General features: G+C 41.7%; 1 protein-coding gene across 1 annotated transcript in view; it reads right to left on the reverse strand.

Moving 5' to 3' along the window:
* Positions 1–14,612: 14,612 nt before the first annotated feature.
* CCL28 (C-C motif chemokine ligand 28) overlaps positions 14,613–22,852 on the reverse strand; it is a 46,263-nt gene continuing 38,023 nt past the window's right edge. The window contains exon 3 of the transcript XR_009210539.1: positions 14,613–14,739. The gene's annotated coding sequence lies outside the window, so the exon portion shown is untranslated. The remainder of the gene's footprint in view (positions 14,740–22,852) is intronic.

Here is a 22,852-nt window from a genome sequence, read left to right on the forward strand (position 1 = left end):
AAAATGGTTATGAAATGAATTAGGGTGGAGAAGGAATTGTAATGCGTCAAGGTGGAGAATGAGTCAGGTTGGAGTAGGTAATCAGAAAAGGTTGCTTTACTAGGAAGTTACATTTAAAAGTAGAAGGCAAAGAATGGAACATACTGACATATTAATTCTTTGAAGAGAAATTTAGAATTCATATTTAACAACTTCCTCCTCTTGCATTTTTCTTACAGCTTTCTCTTCAAACTTATTTAACATGTCTTGACTTAGTTGTTCTTCTTGATTTTCCAAAAGAAGAAGCTTTTCTGGATGAGGTGGAGGATAGTTAAGGGAGGTTTTAGTAAGTACCGTTTCTATGAGCCTCTGCACCAACCCACAGATGCATGGTATGACACAGCACCTGACAAGAATAAGTACACCTATTATGACTATGAGGGAGGTAAGAATTGGGGCTATTATTCCTTTCCATTTACCGAACCACTTTTCTAGCCATCCTGTAAAGGGGTCATTTACCCCTGAGTTGCTGGCTAACTCATTGGCTAGAGCAGTCAGACCTTGCAATGCCTTTGTTATACTTCCGTTAGGGGTAGCGTTGTTTGGGATGAAGGTGCAACACTGAGTTTTAATCATGACGTAAACTCCTCCTCTTTCTGCTAATATCATGTCTAAGGCTATCCTATTTTCCCAAGCCATCTGGCTAATAGCCCCTTAATTGCTCAGCTATTCCTTTAACAGCATCTCTAGTGTAGTTAATACATCGCTGTTGGTTGTAATAGATGTCGTTTTTCCAATCTACATTTTTATTAATTGTCACCCACCAAAATATTGACTCAAATCCTGCAGCTATTTGATTTCAGGCTTTAAATTGATCTGGTATTCCCTGTGGGACTCCAATTGTGTCTAAATAGACGTGAGAGTCGAAAGACCCATAAGGGGCTTCTCTCACTTTACAATGTCTTATTTTTCCTTCCTCTGGTTGATAAAATGCCAGGGTGAAAGGGATAGCCAACTGGACTAAAGCACAAGTGTCACTCCAGTTATTCAGCAGAGTGTCCAGTAAAGATCCACCACAATACCACCACACATCCACTCAGGGATGAACAAGGGCTGACTGATTGGTAAGCTCTTGAAAATTCTTAAGCTCACTGCATCCCTTCAGGTCTCCAAGGAATGCTAAGTTTCCTCCCTGTTGTGAGACACACGAAGTGAACTTAGTGTTGGGAGATGGAAGCTGATTGGCCCTTGGGGGCTGACCCACAGGGTGTCAGACTTTGGGATATAGTAGAGAGAGAGCTTGGCACGACTTGTTACCCCAGGCTGTAGAATTCTGGAAAAGAGCTATCATGCAGCCCATGCCCAGTTGACTGGAGGACCACCTTAGTGGAAAGAGGACAATCTGGGCCTCTGGCCTGCTGTGTGCACAAGCATAACAATTGCTTTTGTTTAATGTGTGGATGGAATATTTGATCCATTCCAACCAGGCATTTACATCTTGGTATCCTGTCTCAGTTGCCAAAGTTTGTTTTAAGTCTTTAACTTCTACCATCGCTATCTTGGCCTTGTCGTTAGATGGAGAAGGAACAATGGTTCCGTTGTGAGAGGTTTTGGAAAAAGGCTTAAAGGCAGGAGCAGGCGGCAGAGGATCAAAAAATGCATTTCAAAGATCCAATAGGGTCTGTCCCTGACACCTAGCCCCCATGCCATAAAACCGGCTTAAAGAAGGGAACTGGCTTAGAAAAGGGGAATAACTTTGGGGGCTCGAGATAATAACCTATATAGGATTGCGCTGGTTTAGCTGACAGTTAGCGGGGGCTGTCCATTTAGTAAAATGAATGTATGGTTTTAGGAAATTACAAAAACTGGCCAGGGCAGTCCATCCTTGCTCTTTGGTGGTCCACAGAACGTTGGACCAACTACAGCACAATAGCTCTGCGTTGGCGGGGGGCAAGACTCCTGGTTGCCACTGGGGTCTTTATCAAAATCTCCCCTAATTAAATGGTCCCAATTCACTAATGCCCAGTATGAGGAGAGCCAGGAGGGACAGAGGTACTTTTCTGAAGTAGAGAGCTGTCTTTGACTTGACAAATCCCCACATGGTATAACAAGGCAAGCATCAAATGCAATAGTTTGAGGTGAAATTGACTTGGTTATGTTAATAACTAGATGATCAGCGATAGCGTGAGGATAGAAGAAAGTTAATAGAATAGATGAAAGAGAGTTAAATTCTTCTTAGCTTTAGTTTGGTAGGGTTTTCCCCTGGGACTATGGCCACTACTCTGAAGGGGGTGGCACTTTCTTGACTCAGGTGTGGTGAGTCCATCCTCTCTCTGCTGTGCGGGCTGCAGTTTCAGTAGTTAGGAGCACTAAGTAAGGACCTTCCCAGACTGACTGAAGCGTCTCCTCTTTCCAGCTCTTGATGAGGACGTGATCCCCAGGCTGATGTTGATGCACCGGGAACTCCAAGGGCGGCACCTGTGCTAATAGACCTTTAGTTTTAAGAGAAGAGAAAGTAGAAGATAGACCAAGCATATAATTTTTAAGGAATTGATCTTTTGTTTCAAAGGTAGGAATATCAGCAGTAGAGTGCAAATATAGTAATCCATAGAACATCTCATAAGGAGAAAGACCAATGTCTTTCCGTGGTGCAATTCGAATTCTCAGCAGGGCAATAGGAAGACACTTAGTCCATGGCAATCAAGTCTCTAAGACTAATTTGGTTAAGTAGTTCTTTAGAGTCTGATTCATTCTTTCTACTCTCTCTAATGAGCATGGGTGTCAGGGAGTATGGTGTTCCCATCTAATATCTAATGTTTGGGATAGCTTTTTAATAATGTGTGCGGTGAAATGAGTTCCATTGTCTGAGTCAATATTTTCTATTAGTCCAAACCTGGGTACTATATTTTCAATTAGGGCCTTAACTGCGTTATTGGCTGTTGCATTTGAAAAGGGGATCGCTTCGACCCAGTGAGTGAGGTGGTCTACTATCACTAGTAAATATTTTAGATGACCTGTTGGAGGCATTTCTGTGTAATCAACTTGGATACTTTGGAATGGCTTTAAGCCTGGATTCCTTCCCCCGAGTGGTAATATTTTTGTAGTATGTCTATTAGTTTTCTTACATACTAAGCAACTAGCTGTAACCTGTTTGGCCAGGGTATAAATTCCTATACAACCATAAACTCTGAGAATGGCATCACACGTGGCCTGGGGCCCCCAATGGGTCCCCTGATGTAGTTGGGATAAGACTTCCCTCATAAGGGGTTTAGATAACATTTCTCTCTGGTCTGGCAGTATCCACTTTCCTTCTGAATTCTCTTTAGCACCTATTTTTATTAGTTTATCTTTTTCGGTGGAAGAGAAAATGGGGATTATGTTAGGAGGAGGGAGGTAGGGAGTTAAGTGAAAAATATACATTCAAAAGACACAGCAGCCTGCTTGGCTACCTGATCTGCTAGGTTATTTCCTCGACTTTCAAAAGAAAGACTTTTCTGGTGTCCGGGAACATGGACAATAGCTATTTCTTCCGGCAACTGAAAATTATTCAATACTTGGGTGATCAGCTCCTTGTGAACAAGGTCTTGACCTTTACTATTAATGAGACATAGTTCAGTCCAAATTTTCCAAAACATATGGGTCACCCCAAAGGCATACTGGAATCTGTATAGATGGTTCCTTCCTGGTTCTGTAAGTACTTTAAGGCTTGGCTGAGTGCAAACAGCTCACACGTTTGAGCAGACCAACTGTTGGGCAATTTTCCTGAGTCTATTTCTATGAGAGTTTCTCTGTCAATCACTGAATACCTGCTGTGTCTTTTTCCCTCAATCACCCAGGAGGAACCATCTATGAATAAGTGCCATCCAGTCCGGAAGGGGGTTTCTCCTAGGTCTGGTTGAACCTTTGTGTGGTAATCAATTAAATCTAAACATGGGCTGGGCGCGGTGGCTCACGCTTGTAATCCCAGCACTTTGGGAGGCCGAGGCGGGCGGATCACGAGGTCAGGAGATCGAGACCATGGTGAAACCCCGTCTCTACTAAAAATACAAAAAATTAGCCGGGCGCGGTGGCGGGCGCCTGTAGTCCCAGCTACTCGGAGAGGCTGAGGCAGGAGAATGGCGTGAACCCGGGAGGCGGAGGTTGCAGTGAGCCGAGATCGCGCCACTGCACTCCAGCCTGGGTGACAGAGCGAGACTCCGAAAAAAAAAAAAAAAAAAAAAAAAACTAAACATGTGTGTTCCCTCCTTAGATTTGGATTCCTTGTTAAGAAACCTGCTGGGTTGAGTGAATTATCAGTAGTCAATGTTAAATCATCCTTTTCTAACAGAATGGCCTCATGCTTTAAGATTCTTGGTTCAGTAAGCCATCTCCCTGCTCTCTGGTAGTTCTAACTTGGTGAGGTGTGCTTACTGTCAATTTTCCTCCAAAGGTTAACTTTCTGCTTTCCCCGACTAGTATTGCCATAGCCACGATGGACTGGATGCATTGAGGCCATCCACAAGTGACTGGGTCTAAGACCTTTGATAGGAAGGCTACAGGCTGCCGGTGGCCTCTGTATTCTTGAGTCAGCACTCCTTTTTTTTTGAGATGGAGTCTTGCTCTGTCGCCCAGGCTGGAGTGCAGTGGCACGATCTCGGATTACTGCAAGCTCCGCCTCCCGGGTTCACGCCATTCTCCTGCCTCAGCCTCCCACGTAGCTGGGACTACAGGCGCCTGCCATCATGCCCAGCTAATTTTTTTTTTTTTTTTTGTATTTTTAGTAGAGATGGGGTTTCACCATGTTAGCCAGGATGGTCTCGATCTCCTGACCTTGTGATCCGCCCGCCTCGGCCTCCCAAAGTGCTGGGATTACAGGCTTGAGCCACCGTGCCCAGCCAGAGTCAGCACTCCTAAAGCTACCCCACTGTACACATTAGCAAAAAGGTGGAATGGCTTTTCTAGGGAGGGTAAGGCTAAAACAGGCCATTCCACCTTCTCTGTATCTTCACCAGATATAAGAATGTCATCCACTTACTGGAGAAGGCATATTTGTTCTGGGATGACAACTTTTTCTAGTACTTGTTCTAAAATTTGGCCAAAAACATTAGGGGAGTCTGTGAACCCTTGGGGCGAGACTGTCCATGGATATTGTTGTTTCTGCCCTGAGTGGGGATCCTCTCACTCAAAAGCAAATATATCTCAGCTATCTTCAGTCAGGGGCCATGCCCAAAAAGCACCCTTCAAATCTATTACAGTAAACCATTGATGATTATATGGAATCTTGCTAAGAATGGTGTAAGGATTGGGGACAACAGGGTGGGTAGTCTGGACTATTTGGTTGATAGCTCCAAGGTCCTGTACTAGCTGATATGACCCGTCTGATTTATTTACTGGCAGTATTGGGGGGGTGTAAGGGGACATACAGGGCTCAAGAAGCCCATCCTTAATAAGGCCTTCGATTATAGGTTTCAACCCTATCCTACCTTCTAGGGGAATAGGGTATTGCTTCCTTCTTACTACTTCTCCCGGGGTTTTTAGCTTGATGTGGATCAGAGGGACTTGGAGTTTCCCTTGGTTTCCTTCTTTGGGCCAGACATTAGGATTAATATATTTTTCATCTGCAGTGGTGAGTGTCAAGTGCGTCCGTGTGAAGAGAGTCCACCAACAGGCTTTGTGTGAGCAACAAGGCTGTCTGTGTCACTTGGGGGCAAGTGGGCTGAGTCCAAAAAGAGAGTCAGCAAAGGGAAATAGGTGTGGGGCAGTTTTATAGGATTGGGATAAACAGTGGAAAGTTACAGTTAAAGGTGGTTATCTATTGTCAGCAGAAGAGGGTTCACAAGGTGCATGGTGGGGAGATCATAAGACTCATTGTCCAGAAGAAGAATGTCACGAGATCGATTGATCTGTTGGGGCAGGGCAGGAACAAGTCATAATGGAATATTGTAAGGTTGGTCAATCAGTTAAGACAGGAGCTGGCTGTTTCACTTCTGTAGTTTTGGGTTGTCCCAGACTTCTTGGCTCCTGCAGGCCACCTGGACGTATATGTGCAGATCACAGGGGTTACAATGGCTGAGCTTTGGCTCAGAGACCTGACATTCCTGTCTTTTTATTTATAAAATATAAAGTTATAAGAATAGATAAAGGAAATATAAGTTTTATTGGGGATTATTGGGGTTGGGGTGATGTTTCTCGGGACTGCTTCAACATGACCAGGGACTGCATGGACACCTTAAAGAAAATTTTACAGTGAGTTACAAGGAATAGAAATTTAGGCTGTGCGGAGATCTTGGGGCAGAGGATGGTACCATGGGGTTGTTAAAAGTGGCATTTGTCGTATAGAATTATTGGTGAAGGTCTGGATGCGGTTTTGTATGAATTGAGAAACCAAATGGAAGACACAAGGCCCGAATAAGAGAAGGAGAAAAACAGGTACCAGGGGACTAAGAATAGGGAGGAGCCAAGACACCCAGTTAGAAAGTCTCCAGGTGGGTCCAGCGTAATTATTTGCCTGGCTGGCGAGTTATCTTTAAGCTTTTTTATGTTGTCATATACCAGGCTGGATTGGTTTAGATAAAAACAACATTCTTCATTTAAAAATATACAATCCTCCTTTTTTAGCAGTGAGTAGGTCAAGGCCTCAGCTATTTTGGAGGACAACTGTGGCTAAGGAGTCGACCTGGGCCTGGGCCTGAAGGGCTGATAAAGTTTGTGATATATCTGTAATGCTAGTAGAAAAGTAATTAGAAAGGCTACAGAAGGTTGTGACAGAAGCTGAAATGCCTGCTATTCCGGCTCCAAGGGCAATAGTAGAAGCAGAAAGTCCTAAACATACAAGTAGAGGGATTAGAGGAATAACTCTTCTCTGTCTGATTGGTGTCATGAGGGGGACAGAAAGTTGTTCGGTCCCATTTACAAATTGAATTTTGGGAATAAGAAAAACTCGTGTACATATACCTGTCCGATTAGCAGGTAGACACATGTAGATGGAGGAGCCACAGAAGAAGAAGAGGACTTCTGCAAGGCAAAATTGGAAATGCAAAGTGAGAAAATGAGAAGGAGTAGTAAAAGAGGTGTCTTGTACCCAGACTCCTAAGGATCCAGCTAGGGCGGCAGCCATCAGAGGTTGTAATGGGGACTGATGGGGTAACTGTGTAGATGGGGAGATTCGATTCTCATGGTGTCAGAGAAAGAGTCGAGTGTCTGTGAGCAAACTTTCACTGTTATTTACGGGGCTGGATATAAGTAAACAAGAAGAGGGCCTGGGAGGAGAGTCTGAAGAACAAGGGAAAGGTAGCCAAGGATGGAGTGAAATGCAGAGTAAATGTCTTTTTTTTTTTCATTAATCTAGGTTAGATCTTTATTTATTTATATTTTTCTTTTCTTTAAAAAAATATAGTAATTATTATACTTTAAGTTCTAGGGTACATGTGCACAACGTGCAGGTTTGTTACATATGTATACATGTGCCATGTTGGTTTGCTGCACCTATTAACTCATCATTTACATTAGTTATTTCTCCTAATGCTGTCCCTCCCCCATCCCCCCACACTACATCAGGCCCCAGTATGTGATGTTCCCCACCCTGTGCCCAAGTGTTCTCATTATTCAATTCCCACATATGAGTGAGAATATGCGGTACTTGGTTTTCTGTCCTTGCGACAGTTTGCTCAGAATGATGGTTTCCAGCTTCATCCATGTCCCTACAAAGGATATGAACTCACCATTGTTTATGGCTGCATAGTATTCCATGGTGTATATGTGCCACATTTTCTTAATCCAGTCTATAATTGTTGGACATTTGGGTTGGTTCCAAGTCTTTGCTATTGTAAATAGTGCTGCAATAAACATACGTGTGCATGTGTCTTTATAGCAGCATGATTTATAACCCTTTGGGTATATACCCAGTAATGGGATGGCTGGGTCAAATGATATTTCTAGTTCTAGATCCTTGAGGAATTGCCACACTATCTTCCACAATGGTTGAACCAATTTACACTCCCACCAACAGTGTAAAAGTGTCCCTATTTCTCCACATCCTCTCCAGCACCTGTTGTTTCCTGACTTTTTAATGATCGTCATTCTAACTGGTGTGAGATGGTATCTCATTGTGGTTTTGATTTGCATTTCTCTGATGATGAGTGATGATGAGCATTTTTTCTTGTGTCTTTTGGCTGCATAAATGTCTTCTTTTGAGAAGTGTCTGTTCGTATCTTTTGCCCACTTTTTGATGGGGTTGTTTGTTTTTTTTTCTTGTAAATTTGTTTGAGTTCTTTGTAGATTCTGGATATTAGCCCTTTGTCAGATGGGTAGATCGCAAAAATTTTCTCCCATTCTGTAGGTTGCCTGTTCACTCTGATGGTAGTTTCTTTTGCCATGCAGAAGCTCCTTAGTTTAATTAGATCCCATTTGTCAATTTTGGCTTTTGTTGCCATTGCTTTTGGTGTTTCAGTCATGAAGTCCTTGCCCATGCCTATGTCCTGAATGGTATTGCCTAGGTTTTCTTCTAGGGTTTTTATGGTTTTAGGTCTAACATTTAAGTCTTTAATCCATCTTGAATTAATTTTGTATAAGGTGTAAGGAAGGGATCCAGTTTCAGCTTTCTACATATGGCTAGCCAGTTTTTCCAGCACCGTTTATTAAATAGGGAATCCTTACCCCATTTCTTGTTTTTGTCAGGTTTGTCAAAGATCAGATGGTTGTAGATATGTAGTGTTATTTCTGAGGCCTCTGTTCTGTTCCATTGCTCTATCTCTCTGTTTTGGTACCTGTACCATGCTGCTTTGGTTACTGTAGCAGGTAGGGTGATACCTCCAGCTTTGTTCTTTTTGTTTACGCTTGTCTTGGCAATGCAGTCTCTTTTTTGGTTCCATATGAACTTTAAAGTAGTTTTTTTCCAATTTTGTGAAGAAAGTCATTGATAGCTTGATGGGGATGGCCTTGAATCTATAAATTACCTTGGGCAGTATGGCCATTTTCACGATATTGATTCTTCCTATCCATGAGCATGGAATGTTCTTCCATTTTTTTCTGTCCTCTTTTATTTCATTGAGCAGTGGTTTGTAGTTCTCCTTGAAGAAGTCCTTCACGTCCCTTGTAAGTTGGATTCCTAGGTATTTTATTCACGTTGCAGCAATTGTGAATGGGAGTTCACTCATGATTTGGCTGTTATTGGTGTATAGAAATGCTTGTGATTTTTGCACATTGATTTTGTGTCCCGAGACTTTGCTGAAGTTGCTTATCAGCTTAAGGAGATTTTGGGCTGAGACGATGGGGTTTTCTAAATATACAATCATGTCATCTGCAAACAGAGACAATTTTACTTCCTCATTTCCTAATTGAATACCCTTTATTTCTTTCTCTTGCCTGATTGCCCTGGCCAGAACTTCCAACACTATGTTGAATAGGAGTGGTGAGAAAGGGCATCCATGTCTTGTGCCAGTTTTCAAAGGGAATGCTTCCAGTTTTTGCACATTCAGTATGATATTGGCTGTGGGTCTGTCATAAATAGCTCTTACTAGTTTGAGATACGTTCCATCAATACCTAATTTATTGAGAGTTTTTAGCGTGAAGGCTGTTGAATTTTGTTGAAGGCCTTTTCTGCATCTATTGAGATAATCATGTGGATTTTGCCTTTGGTTCTGTTTATGTCATGGATTATGTTTATTGATTTGTGTATGTTGAACCAGCCTTGCATCCCAGGGATGAAGCCAACTTGATGGTGGTGTATAAGCTTTTGGATGTGTTGCTGGATTCAGTTTGCCAGTATTTTATTTAGGATTTTTGCATTGATGTTCATCAGGGATATTGGTCTAAAATTCTCTTTTTTTGTTGTGTCTCTGCCAGGCTTTGGTATCAGGATAATGCTGGCCTCATAAAATGAGTTAGGGAGGATTCCCTCCTTTTCTAGTGATTGGAATAGTTTCAGAAGGAATGGTATCAGCTCCTCTTTGTACCTCTGGTAGAATTCTGCTGTGAATCCATCTGGTCCTGGACTTTTTTTTTGGTTGGTAGGGTATTAATTATTGCCTCAATTTCAGAGCCTGTTATTGGTCTATTCAGGGACTCAGCTTCTTCCTGGTTTAGTCTTGGGAGGGTGTATGTGTGCAGAAACTTATCCATTTCTTCTAGATTTTCTACTTTATTTGTGTAGAGGTGTTTATAGTATCCTCTGATGGTAGTTTGTATTTCTGAGGGATCGGTGGTGATATCCCGTTTATTATATTTTATTGTGTCTATTTGATTCTTCTCTCTTTTCTTCTTTGTAAGTCTTGCTAGTGGTCTATCAATTTTGTTGATCTTTTCAAAAAACCAGCTCCTGGATTCATTGATTTTTTGAAGGGTTTGTTGTGTCTCCATCTCTTTCAGTTCTGTTCTGATCTTAGTTATTTCTTGCCTTCTGCTAGCTTTTGAATGTGTTTGCTCTTGCTTCTCTAGTTCTTTTAATTGTGATGTTAGGGTGTCAATTTTAGATCTTTCCTGCTTTCTCTTGTGGGCATTTAGTGCTATAAATTTCCCTCTACACACTGCTTTAAATGTGTCCCAGAGATTCTGGTATGTTGTGTCTATGATCTCATTGGTTTCAAAGAACATCTTTACTTCTGCCTTCATTTTGTTATGTACCCAGGAGTCATTGAGGAGCAGGTTGTTCAATTTCCATGTAGTTGAGCAGTTCTGAGTGAGTTTCTTAATCCTAAGTTCTAGTTTGATTGCACTGTGGTCTGAGAGACAGTTTGTTTTGATTTCTGTTCTTTTACATTTGCGGAGGAGTGCTTTACTTCCAACTGTGTGGCCAATTTTGGAATAAGTGCAATGTGGTGCTGAGAAGAATGTATATTCTGTTGATTTGGGGTGGAGAGTTCTGTAGATGTCTATTAGGTCTGCGTGGTGCAGAGCTGAGTTCAAGTCTTGGATATCCTTGTTAACCTTCTGTCTTGTTGATCTGTCTAATATTGACAGTGGGGTGTTAAAAAAACTACCATCAGAGTGAACAGGCAACCTACAGAATGGGAGAGAATTTTTGTAATCTACTCATCTGACAAAGGGCTAATATCCAGAATCTACAAAGAACTTAAACAAATTTACAAGAAAAAAACAAACAACCCCATCAACACGTGGGCGAGCAATATGAAGAGACACTTCTCAAAAGAAGACATTTATGCAGCCAAAAGACACATGAAAAAATGCTCATCATCACTGGCCATCAGAGAAATGCAAATCAAAACCACAATGAGATACCATCTCACACCAGTTAGAATGACGATCATTAAAAAGTCAGGAAACAACAGGTGCTGGAGAGGATGTGGAGAAATAAGAACACTTTTACACTGTTGGTGGGACTGTAAACTAGTTCAACCATTGTGGAAGTCAGTGTGGCGATTCCTCAGGGATCTAGAACTAGAAATACCATTTGACCCAGCCATCCCATTACTGGGTATCTACCCAAAGGATTATAAATCATGCTGCTATAAAGACACATGCACATGTATGTTTATTGTGGCACTATTCACTATAGCAAAGACTTGGAACCAACCCAAATGTCCGACAATGATAGACTGGATTAAGAAAATGTGGCACATATACACCATGGAATACTATGCAGCCATAAAAAATGATGAGTTCATGTCCTTTGTAGGGACATGGATGAAGCTGGAAATCATCATTCTTAGCAAACTATTGCAAGGACAAAAAACCAAACACTGCATGTTCTCACTCATAGGTGGGAACTGAACAATGAGAACACATGGACACAGGAAGGGGAACATCACACTCCAGGGACTGTTGTGGGGTGGGGGGAGGTGGGAGGGATAGCATTAGAAGATATACCTAATGTTAAATGACGAGTTACTGGGTGCAGCACACCAACATGGCACATGTATACATATGTAACAAACCTGCACCTTGTGCACATGTACCCTAAAACTTAAAGTATAATAATAAAATTAAAAAAAAATTATGTGTGATAAACTGCACATGTGATCTCTAAAGCAGGAACCATGGTTTTGAGCCTACCCTTTTCAACCTTACCTTTTCTGGCTCTTGTCCTCTTCATCTTTAAAATGAGAGATTTTCCAAGTACTTGCCACATTCTTAAGTTCTATGATTTTTCAATATCTAAAATAAGAATTCCCCTTGTTTTCACAGTTCCAAAGTAATTTTACTCTGAGGAAAGACATGGTATTTTATCCAACTGTTTGAATTGCTGAGGTGATAGTAAGTAGGTGGGACTGGTACGACTGCCCTACATGTCCTGCCCTGTCTTGCTTTGCCTGGGGCAGCTTGCCTACAAGAATGATTACAGGTGACATATGAACAAATGAAGGGAAAGAAAAGAATTAAAGGGACCGAGCGTGGTGGCTCATGCTTGTAATCCCAGCACTTTGGGAGGCCAAGGCAAGTTGATTGCCTAAGTCCAGCAGTCCGAGACCAGCCTGGGCAACATGGTGAAACCCTGTCTCTACTAAAACACAAAAATTTAAAAATATATAAAAATTGAAAATAAAAATACAAAAATCAACCAGGCATGGTAGCATGTGCTATGGTCCTCGCTACTCGGGAGGCTGAGGTGGAAGGATCACCTGAGCCCAGGAGCCAGAGGTTGCAGTAAGCCATGATCACGCCACTGCACTCCACCCTGGCCGACAGAGCCAGACCCTGTCTCAAACAAACAAACAAAAACAACAACAACAACAACAACAACAAAAAGAATGGAAGATACTGTCTTGAGAAGAATTGGTGAACTGGCATTTCTAGGCCTTGAAGAAAGAGAGGGAGAATGTATCAATGAGTGAAATCAAAACAAAAAAGACTTCTGGAGGGATGTGAGAATTGGATTAAAGTATTCTTCTGATTTTTTAAAAATACACTTTTAATTTTAGAGTACTTCTAGGTTTACAGCAAAATTATGAATGTTATACAGGGTTCCCATATACTCCACACCCCATTTCCACAGTTGTTAATGTCTTACGTATGGTACATTTGTCATAACTAATGAACCAATACTGACACATTATCATTAACTAAATTCTATGCTTTTATTCAGATTTCCTCTGTTTTTACCCAGTGTTTTCTTTCTGTTCAGGATCCCATCCAGGATACCACATAACACCACATTATTATATCACCTTAGGCTGTGGCGATTTCTCAGGCTTTCCTTGTATTTGATGACCTTGGCAGTTTTGAGAAATGCTAGTCAACTATTTTGTAGAACGTTCCTCAGTTGGGGTTTGTCTAATGTTTTTCTCATGGCAAGACTGGGGTTATAGGTTTTCTGGAGGAAAGACCACCGAGGTTAAAGTGCCATTCTCATTAAATCATACCAAGGGTACATACTATCAACATGACTTATTGCGGTTGATGTTAACCTTGATGATCTGACTGAGGCGATGTTTACCAGGGTTTTCCACTATAAAGTTACTGTTTTCCCACTTTCTATACTGTGCTCTTTAAAAGGGAATCATTATGCTCAGCCCACACTTTCAGGGCAGTATACCTCTGACATATTTATTTACAGACAGGGGTCTTAATCTCTCACCCAGGCTGCAGTACAGCGGTATGATCAAGGCTCACTGAAGCCCTGAACTCCTAGGCTCAAGTGATACTCCTGCCTCAGCCCTACACTCCCTGCCACTACCCCCCCTGCCACTACCCCATGTAGCTGGGACTACAAGTACGTGCCACCAAACCCAGCTTTTTTTTTTTTTTTTGAGACAGAGTCTTTGTTGCCCAGGCTGGAGTGCAGTGGCATGATCTCAGCTCACTGCAACCTCTGCCTCCTGGGTTCAAGTGATTCTCCTGCCTCTGCCTCCCAAGTATCTGGGATTACAGGCATCTGCCACCATGCCCAGCAAATTTTTTATATTTTTAGTAGAGATGGGATTTCACCATGTTAGTCAGGCTGGTCTTGAACTCACGACCTCAGGTGATCCACCCGCATTGGCGCCCCCCCCACCACCTGCCAAGTGCTGGGATTACAGGCATGAGACACTGTGCCTGGCCTATTTTTTCTTTTTAGAGATGGATCTCACTATGTTGCCCAGGCTGGGATTACAGGTGTGAGCCACCATGCCAAGCTGACTTTATTTTGTAATATCCCCCAGATTTATCTTGTTTTTCTCACAACCTCATTGTCACTCTGGCCTGTCACCTCTCCTCCTCTCTTCCATTCCCTGATGTAGCAGGATTTCCCCTGTGACAGATGAATTCCTATGAAAAAAGCATACATTTCTCTCTACCTCCCTTCTATAGAAATATGGCATTAGTCAGCTACTACTGTAAAACAAACCACCCCAAAGCTCAATGATTTAAAACAGTAACATTTATTTGCCCACCTCTGCAGGTTAGCTAGGGGTCAGCTGATCCAGAGTGGGTTCAACCGAATGGCTCTGTTCAAAATATGGGTCTGGCCAGTTTAGATCTGTGCTGGGGTGTTTTCATTCTAGGACCCAGAATGAAAGGAGTTGCTACCCAGAGTGGAGCGTTCTTATGGCAGTGGCAGAGTGCAAGAGGGCAAGCACCACTGCACAAATACTCTTTAAGCTCTCCTTTGCATCACATCTGCTAACATGCCGAAGTTAGTCATGCGGTCAAGTCCAAAGTCAAGGTGAGAAGAAATACACTCTGTTTTTGTGGGAGGAACTGCAAAGTCACTTGGCAAAGGGTGTGCATACAGGGAACAGCAAAAAATTGAGGCCAATGATTCAGTATACAACGGACCATCATAATAGACTCCAATTTCAGTGCAGGGAAGAACCAGTTCTTTGACACCATTCAGGATAGTGAAGCCTGTCAGAAAAGATTAAGAGTTGTTATCATTGATCTTCTGCCATGGCACTGGGGAAGTAGGCTTGGTGGAAGGTGAAGTAGAATGGGAAAACAACAAAAGCAAAAACATAATCAAGCTCCCAAATTCTCCTCCTTATTTCCAAAAGCTGTGGTTATATTTTATTTTTTACTCTTGTGTTCTTACTCTTACTCTCTCCCACCCAGGTCTCTGATGTTCCTGAAAGAAAGGGGGGAAAAAAAAAGGGAAGGGGAGTGTAGGCTACAACATTTTCTCAAACTACTCCCAAATCCAATCTAAATCGATGAAACAGAAGCCAATTTCATGGTGTGAAAAAAATAACTGATGTGACTGCAAGACAGGGGCATGTTATTCTGATGCTCAATTAAGATATCTTGTAATTCCACCAAACTAACTGTCAAAAATTTCCTTTCTTCAGTGTGACACTCCCACCTCCACCCAGGGCCCAAGGGTATTGTCCCAACTATGCTCAGGGACAGGCCTTGTTTCTGCTGCCCTGTCACTACCTCAGCTACTAATGCCCCACATTAACTTGCTGCTTTTAGAGGCACAGATGTCTTCTGTTCTATTAGTGACAGCCCCTAATGTCACCACTCAGGCCTTGTGAAGATACAGCTCTCCTCTTAGCAATTCATTCTGAAGCACAATACAGGCCCTTCCCCAACTTCCGCAGCATGGCTGAGGCAAAGCTGTAATATTTAATAAGTGCTCAAGTGTGTCAAAAGACAAATTACAAAAAATTTAGTTGAAATATCTTAATTGGCTTTTGTTTGGAGTTCTAGAATCAGGCAACACCTTATTGTACAAAGTAGAACGAGTGTTGCCATGAGCTGAACAGAGGAAATTGGCTTTATAGACAGAAAAGGTCACAAAAAAGCAAAAACAGAGAACAAAAAGCAGATTGGTCATTTCAAAATTGCTTTCCTTATAAAGGTTAAAGCAGAGGGGACTTCCTTATGTAAGCCAAAACTGGCCTGTTTGAAGATTTGCCTATCTTTCTCTCTTCTTGTTTGTTGGAAGGTCAGATAAACAACTTAGTTTCCGTTTGGTGGTGTGGAACTTCAGCAAAAGTAACTTCATTTTCGTTTGATCTGTTGGACCTAGTGCAGGAGACCAGTCCAAACCACTGGTCTTCAATAAATTTTATCCAGCAACTGCTGGGAATTAGGTCTTCACCAAAACAGAGATAACAGTTACGGAGCAACTCTTATGTCAAGCACTGTGCTTTATATTAAATCCTCATAATCTTTTAAGCAAATTAAAAATATATATATTTACGGATAAACAAACCAATGTTAATTACAAGGATTTGAATCAAGGTCTGTCTGACCCAAATAGTCCCATACTTTTTCTACTAAAATCATTTTTGCAAGGATTATGACAGCAAGAGAGGTCTAGCATGACTGACTCTGTCTTGCTTCTAGCTTCACAGGCTGACTGTCCTCACTCACTCCTGGGCAAAAGCCAAGCTAACTATGAGAGGAATTTAGTTTATAGTTTAGTTATAAAGCCAGAATAATAATAATCCCTTCCTAAAACTGATCCCCTCCTTGTTCAGGGACTGAAACCATGTCTGTAAGACTAATGAAAGGCCACAAGATTAGGATTATGAAAGGGGCCTGAATTCTGCTAAAATATAGGTATAGCTAAATGATAAGCTCCTGAGACAAGCTCAGTTGTGGAGACCCTAACCCAGCAGTGCTAGAGGAATTAAGAGAAAGACACAGAAATATAGTGCAGAGTGGGAATCAGGGGACTCATAGCCTTCAGAGCTGAGAACCCTGAACAGAGATTTACCCACATATTTATTAACAGCAAGCCAGGGATAAGTATTGTTTCTATAGATTATAGATTAAATAAAAGTATTCCTTATGGGAAACAAAGGGATGGGTCGAAATGAAGGGATGGGCTCTGGCTAGTTATCTGTAGCAGGAACATGTCCTTAAGGCACAGATTGCTCGTTCTATTGTTTGTGGCTTAGGAACACCTTTAAGTGGTCTTCCGCCCTGGGTGGGCCAGGTGTTCCTTGCCCTCATTCCGGTAAACCCACAACCTTCAGCGTGGGTGTCATGGCCATCACGAACATGTCACAGTGCTGCAGCGATTTTGTTTATGGCCAGTTTTGGGGCCAGTTTATGGCCAGATTTGGGGGCCTGTTCCCAACAATAAGAAGCCATCATTCCCCTAGATTGTTTTTTTATAATACTTTACTGCTCAGGAGTCATGTGGCCAGATATCACAAGATTTGTAACTTCCTCAATTGCTCCTATACATAACATCAGTATTGTAAGACCTAAGACTGGTCTTTTGAGATTTTTTCAGACTTTTGCATTCTGGCTACTGAATGACATCCCCCAGGCCTGTGACTCATGACTCAAAATCAGTCCCATGGCCCCCACCTAGAGGCAGATTCAACGCATGAGGACCATTTTCCACATCTCTATGATTTCATCCCCAACTAATCAGCAGCACCCATTCCCTAGTCTCCTGCCCACCAAATTATCCATAAAAACTCAGGATTCGGGGTTCTCAGGGAGGCTGATTTGAGTAATAATGAACTCCTGTCCTCCCACCTGGCTGGCCTTGTGTAAACTAAACTCTTTACCGCAATAATGCTGTCTCAGTGAATTGGTTTATCCATGTAGCAGACAAGAAGAACCCTTTGGGCAATTACACTACCAGGTAATGCTGCACAAATGAAAACTCAAATGTCAACATTGGCTTTAAGAAATAATATTCTCTCTTGGTCCCCAGACCTACGTAAAGAAATGAAATAATATTAATATTCTTTTTTATCACGATTTTTTTGGGATTTTTTTTTAAATTTTAGGTTCAAGTGCAGATTTGTTATATAAGTAAACTCATGTCATGGGGGTTTGTTTTACAGATTATTTTGTCAGCCAGGTACTAAGCCTCATACTCAATAGTTATTTTATCTGCTCCTTTACTTCTACCCACCCTCCACCCTCAGGTAGGCCCCCATGTCTGTTGTTTCCCTCTTTGTGTCTATGTGTTTACATCATTTAGCTCCCACTTACAAGTGAGAACATGTGGTATTTGGTTTTCTGTTCCTGCATCAGTTTGCTAAGGATAATGGCCTCTAGCTTCATCCATGTCCACGCAAAGGACATGATCTCCTTTTTTATGGCTGCATAGTATTTCATGGTGTATATGCACTAAATGCAAAATGATTTGTGTTTTTCTAATGATTAGTGATATTAAGCTTTTTTCATATGCCTATTGGCCACATGTATGTCTTCTTTTGAAAAGTGTCTGTTCACATCCTTTGCCCACTTTCTAATTTTTTTTTCTTGTAAATTTGTTTAAGTTTCTTATAGATTCTGGATATGAAACCTTTTTTCTTCAACTTTTATTTTAAGTTCAGGGGTACATGTGCAGGATGTGCAGGTTTGTTACATAAGTAAACACATGCCATGGTGGTTTGATGCACAGATCATCCCATCACCTAGGTATGAAGCCCAGCATCCATTAGCTATTTTTCCTCATGCTCTCCCTCCCCTGGCACTTCCTGACAGGACTCAGTGTGTGTTGTTCCCCCCCATGTGTTCTCATCATTCAGCTCCCACTTACAAGTAAGAACATGCAGTGTTTGGTTTTCTAGTCCTGTGTTAGTTTGCTGAGAATAATAGCCTCCAACTCCGTCCATGTCTCTGCAAAGGATATGATCTCGTTCCTTTTTATGGCTGCATAGTATTTCACGGTGCATATGTACCATATTTTCTTTATCCAGTCTATCACTGATGGGCATTTAGGTTGATTCCATGTCTTTGCTATTGTGAATAGGGCTACAATGAACATGCACATGTATGTATCTTTATAATAGAATGACATATTCCTTTGATAGCCATTCTGTCTGGAGTGAGATGGTCTTTCACTGTGGTTTTGATTTGCATTTCAATATGAGACCTTTGTTGGACGCATAGTTTGCAAATATTTTCTCCCATTCTGAAGGTTGTCTATTTACTCTGTTGATAGTTTCTTTTCCTGTGGAGAAGCTCTTTAGTTTAATGAGACCCTATTTATCAATTTTTGCTTTTGTTGCAATTGCTTTTAGCATCTGCATCAACAAATCTTTGCCAGTTTTTATGTCCAGAATGGCACTGCCTAGGTTGTCTTCCATGGTTTTTATAGTTTTATAGTTTTGGGTTTTACATTTAAGTCTTAATCCATCTTGAGTTGATTTTTATATATGGTGTAAAGAAGGGGTCTAGTCAGGCCGGGCGCGGTGGCTCACACCTGTAATCCCAGCACTTTGGGAGGCCGAGGCGGGCGGATCACAAGGTCAGGAGATCGAGGCCATCCTGGCTAACACGGTGAAACCCCGTCTCTACTAAAAAATACAAAACATTAGCTGGGCATGGTGGTGGGCACCTGTAGTCCCAGCTATTCGGGAGGCTGAGGCAGGAGAATAGCGTGAACCTGGGAGGCGGAGTTGGCAGTGAGCCGAGATCGCACCACTGCACTCCAGCCTGGGTGACAGAGACTCTGTATCAAAAAAAAAAAAAAAAAAAAAAAAAAAAAAGAAGGGGTCTAGTTTCAATCTTCTGTATATGGCTATCCAGTTATCCCAGCACTATTTATTGAATAGGGAGTCCCTTCCTCATTGCTTATTTTTGTCAGCTTTGTTGAAGATCAGATAGTTGTAGGTGTGTGGCCTTATTTCTGGGCTCTCTATTCTGTTCCATTGATCTATGTGTCTTTTTTTCTGTACCAGTTTCGGTTATTGTAGCCGTGTAGTATACTTCAAAGTCCAGTAAAGTGATGCCTCCAGCTTTGTTCTTTTTGCTTAGGATTGCCTTGGCTATTCAGGCTCTTTTTCGGTTCCATATGAATTTTAAAATAGTTTTTTTTAGTTCTGTGAAGAATGTCATTGGTAGTTTGATAGAAATAGCATTGAATCTGTAAATCGCTTTGGGCAGTATGACCATTTTAATGATATTTGTTCTTTCTAAACATAAACTTGGAATGTTTTCCACTTGTTTGTGTCATCTCTGATTTCTTTGAGCTGTGTTTTGTAATTCTCATTGTAGAGATCTTTCACCTCCCTTGTATTCCCAGGTATTTTATTATTTTTGTGGCAGTTATGAAAGGGATTACATTCCTGATTTGCCTCACAGCTTGGCTGTTTTTGGTGTATAGGAATGCTAGTGATTTCTGTATGTTGATTTTGTATCCTGAAACTGCTGAAGTTGTTTATCAGCATAAGAAGATTTTGGGCCGAGATTATGGGGTTTTCTAGATATAGAATCATGTCATCTGCAAAACTTTTCTACTTCATTTACAATTTAATTACATTTATGCTTGTGAGATACATCTGTATTGTTTCATGAGTCCTGGAAGAGGACTCATGTCCTTTAGACGTCCTTTCTCATTAACACAACTATATTCTTTTTGTTTTGTTTGTTTGTTTGCTTGAGACAGAGTCTTGCTTTGACACCCAGGCTGCAGTGCAGTGGGGCAATCTCAGCTCACTGCAACCTCTGCCTCCCGGGTTCAAGAGATTCTCCTGCTTCAGCCTCCTGATTAGTTGGGATTACAGGTGTGTGCCACCATGCCCAGCTAATTTTTGTATTTTTAGTAGAGACGGGGTTTCTCCATGTTGGTCAGGCTGGTCTCAAACTCCTGACCTCAACTGATTCACCCACCTTGGGCTCCCAAAATGCTAGGATTACAAAGGTGAGCCACCATGCCCAGCCAAATGTTATATTCACTATATGCATATAATATTTTGAATTTATCCATTCTACTGTTGATGGACATTTAGGTAGTTCCCAGTTTGGGGGCTGCTATGAACATTCTTTTTATTTTTATTTATTTTATTTTATTTATTTATTTATTTTTTTAGAGCTGTTATCTGACTTTATTTTATTTTTTGAGACAGAGTCTTGCTTTGTTGCCCAGGCTGGAGTGCAGTGGTATGATCTTTCCTCACTGCAGACTCTGCCTCCCAGGTACAAGTGATGCTCTTGCCTCAGCCTCCTGAGAAGCTGGGATTACAGTTGCACTCACCACCACGCCCGGCTAATTTTTGTATTTTTAGCAAAGATGGGGTTTTGCCATGTTGGCTAGGCTGGTCTTAAACTCCTGACCTCAGGTGATCCACCCACTTCAGCCTCCCAAAGTGCTGAGATTACAGGCGTGAGCTACCACGCCCAGCCTGAACATTCTTATACATGTGTTTTGGCGAACATATTCACTTAACTAGATATTATTAATACCCACGTGTGGAATTTCTGGGTCATAGCATAGGTATATGACTAGATAGTGAAGACAGTTCTCCAAAATGATTTTATTAATTTGCACCTCCTCTCACACACATAAAAGTTCCAGTTGCTCCACATCCTTACTAACACTTGATTTTTTTTTTTTTTTTTTTGTGAGATGATGTCTCACTCTTTTGCCCAGGCTGGAGTGCAGTGGCACGATCTCAGCTCACTGCAACCTCTGCCTCCCTGGTTCAAGTGATTCTCCTGCCTCAGCCTCCCGAGTAGCTGGGATTACAGGCATGTGCCACCACGCCTGGCTAATTTTGTATTTTTAGTAGAGACGGGGTTTCTCCATGTTAGTCAGGCTGGTCTTGAACTCCCAACCTCAGGTGATCCACCTGCCTCGGCCTCCCAGAGTGCTGAGATAACAGGCATGAGCCACCACACCCGGACTAACACTTCATATTTTTATCTTTTAAATTTTAGCCCTTCTGATTGGTCCAGGGTAACTCTCCAAGTAAAGAATCAACAGGGCATCACCTCCTTTCTTCATCTTTTATAATCTCCAAGGCCACTATGTTCCCACACTGTTTCCAAAACTGACTTTTCTCACAGATTGTGCCATTCGTCTTCACTGTGGCCTGTGTTTAGCAAAGTTGGTCTTCCAGAAGCCGTTTCTCCTGTCCTACCTATTGTGCAAAGAAGGTTTTTTAACTCACTAATGCATATAATTATGGCCTGGGAGAAAAATGAGCAGAAATAGAGATAAGTCTATCTTATAGACAGGCCGAGGGCATGAAAAGTCTGATATTAGGAAAAGCTTGGAAACGCTGGAGCCCAGTCACACTGGCTTAATTTAACATAGTTTCCTAGGCCAGGTCTTGGCAGAATTTAACTCTCAGTAGCCTTCTCATTTTTCAGTGGAAGTTGGTCATCTCAAGAGTGCATGACTGCTCTGTGGTGTTTTGTTTTCATTGTAATTGAGCAAATAAGATGTCATTTGCCTACATATATTTGTTTTATCAATAAATATTTACTGAGTGCCAACTATGTGCTGAACCCTGGATGAAGAAAGGAGATGCCATAGTGTTTTGGTAAGTTTACATAGAGGTAGAATGGCAAGAATATATAGAGGCTGCAATATGCCAGTTAATCAATTATCTGTCAGGAATAGTGAGGAAGAGCATAAGCATGGCATTAGGAAGGAATGAGCTTGGAGTCACCCACATTTACCAGAGGGAAACAATGATTTTATCATTGTAAAAAAATGTGCTAGAATTGCCAAAAGAACATCGAATTAGCTATGTAATTGTGAAACATATGTCATAGTTCTATTTATTCTGTGATAGTATAAAAATTCAAGGCTGGGTTCAGTGGCTCACACCTGTAATCCCAGCACTTTGGGAGGCCGAGGTGGGCAGATCACGAGGTCAGAAGTTCAAGACCAGCCTGACCAACATGGTGAAACCCCATCTCTACTAAAAATACAAAAATTAGCCAGGTGTGATGGTGCACACCTGTAATCCCAGCTACTCAGGAAGCTGAGGCAGGAGAATCACTTGAACCTAGGAGGTGAAGCTTGCAGTGAGCCGAGATCGAGCCACTGCAATCCAGCTTGGGCGACAGAGTGAGACTCTGTCTCAAAAAAAAAAAAAAATTCAGATCTCACAGGGATGCGTACTAATACCCCATTTAGGTCATCTTTGTCCTCTCTCTCTCATTCTCTAGTTAAGCTTCATAGAATGAGTGAAGCATTTTAGATTGTCTGCTAGCCATCCCAATTTGGATTGAAATAGTGAAGTTTAATGGCATTACCCACAAAATCCATTTTCTACAAAATGAAAGATCTTTTTCTTTTCTTTTTTTT

This window comes from Hylobates moloch, unplaced genomic scaffold (genome assembly GCF_009828535.3).
Source record: "Hylobates moloch isolate HMO894 unplaced genomic scaffold, HMol_V3 SCAFFOLD_17, whole genome shotgun sequence".
Lineage (NCBI taxonomy): Eukaryota > Metazoa > Chordata > Mammalia > Primates > Hylobatidae > Hylobates > Hylobates moloch.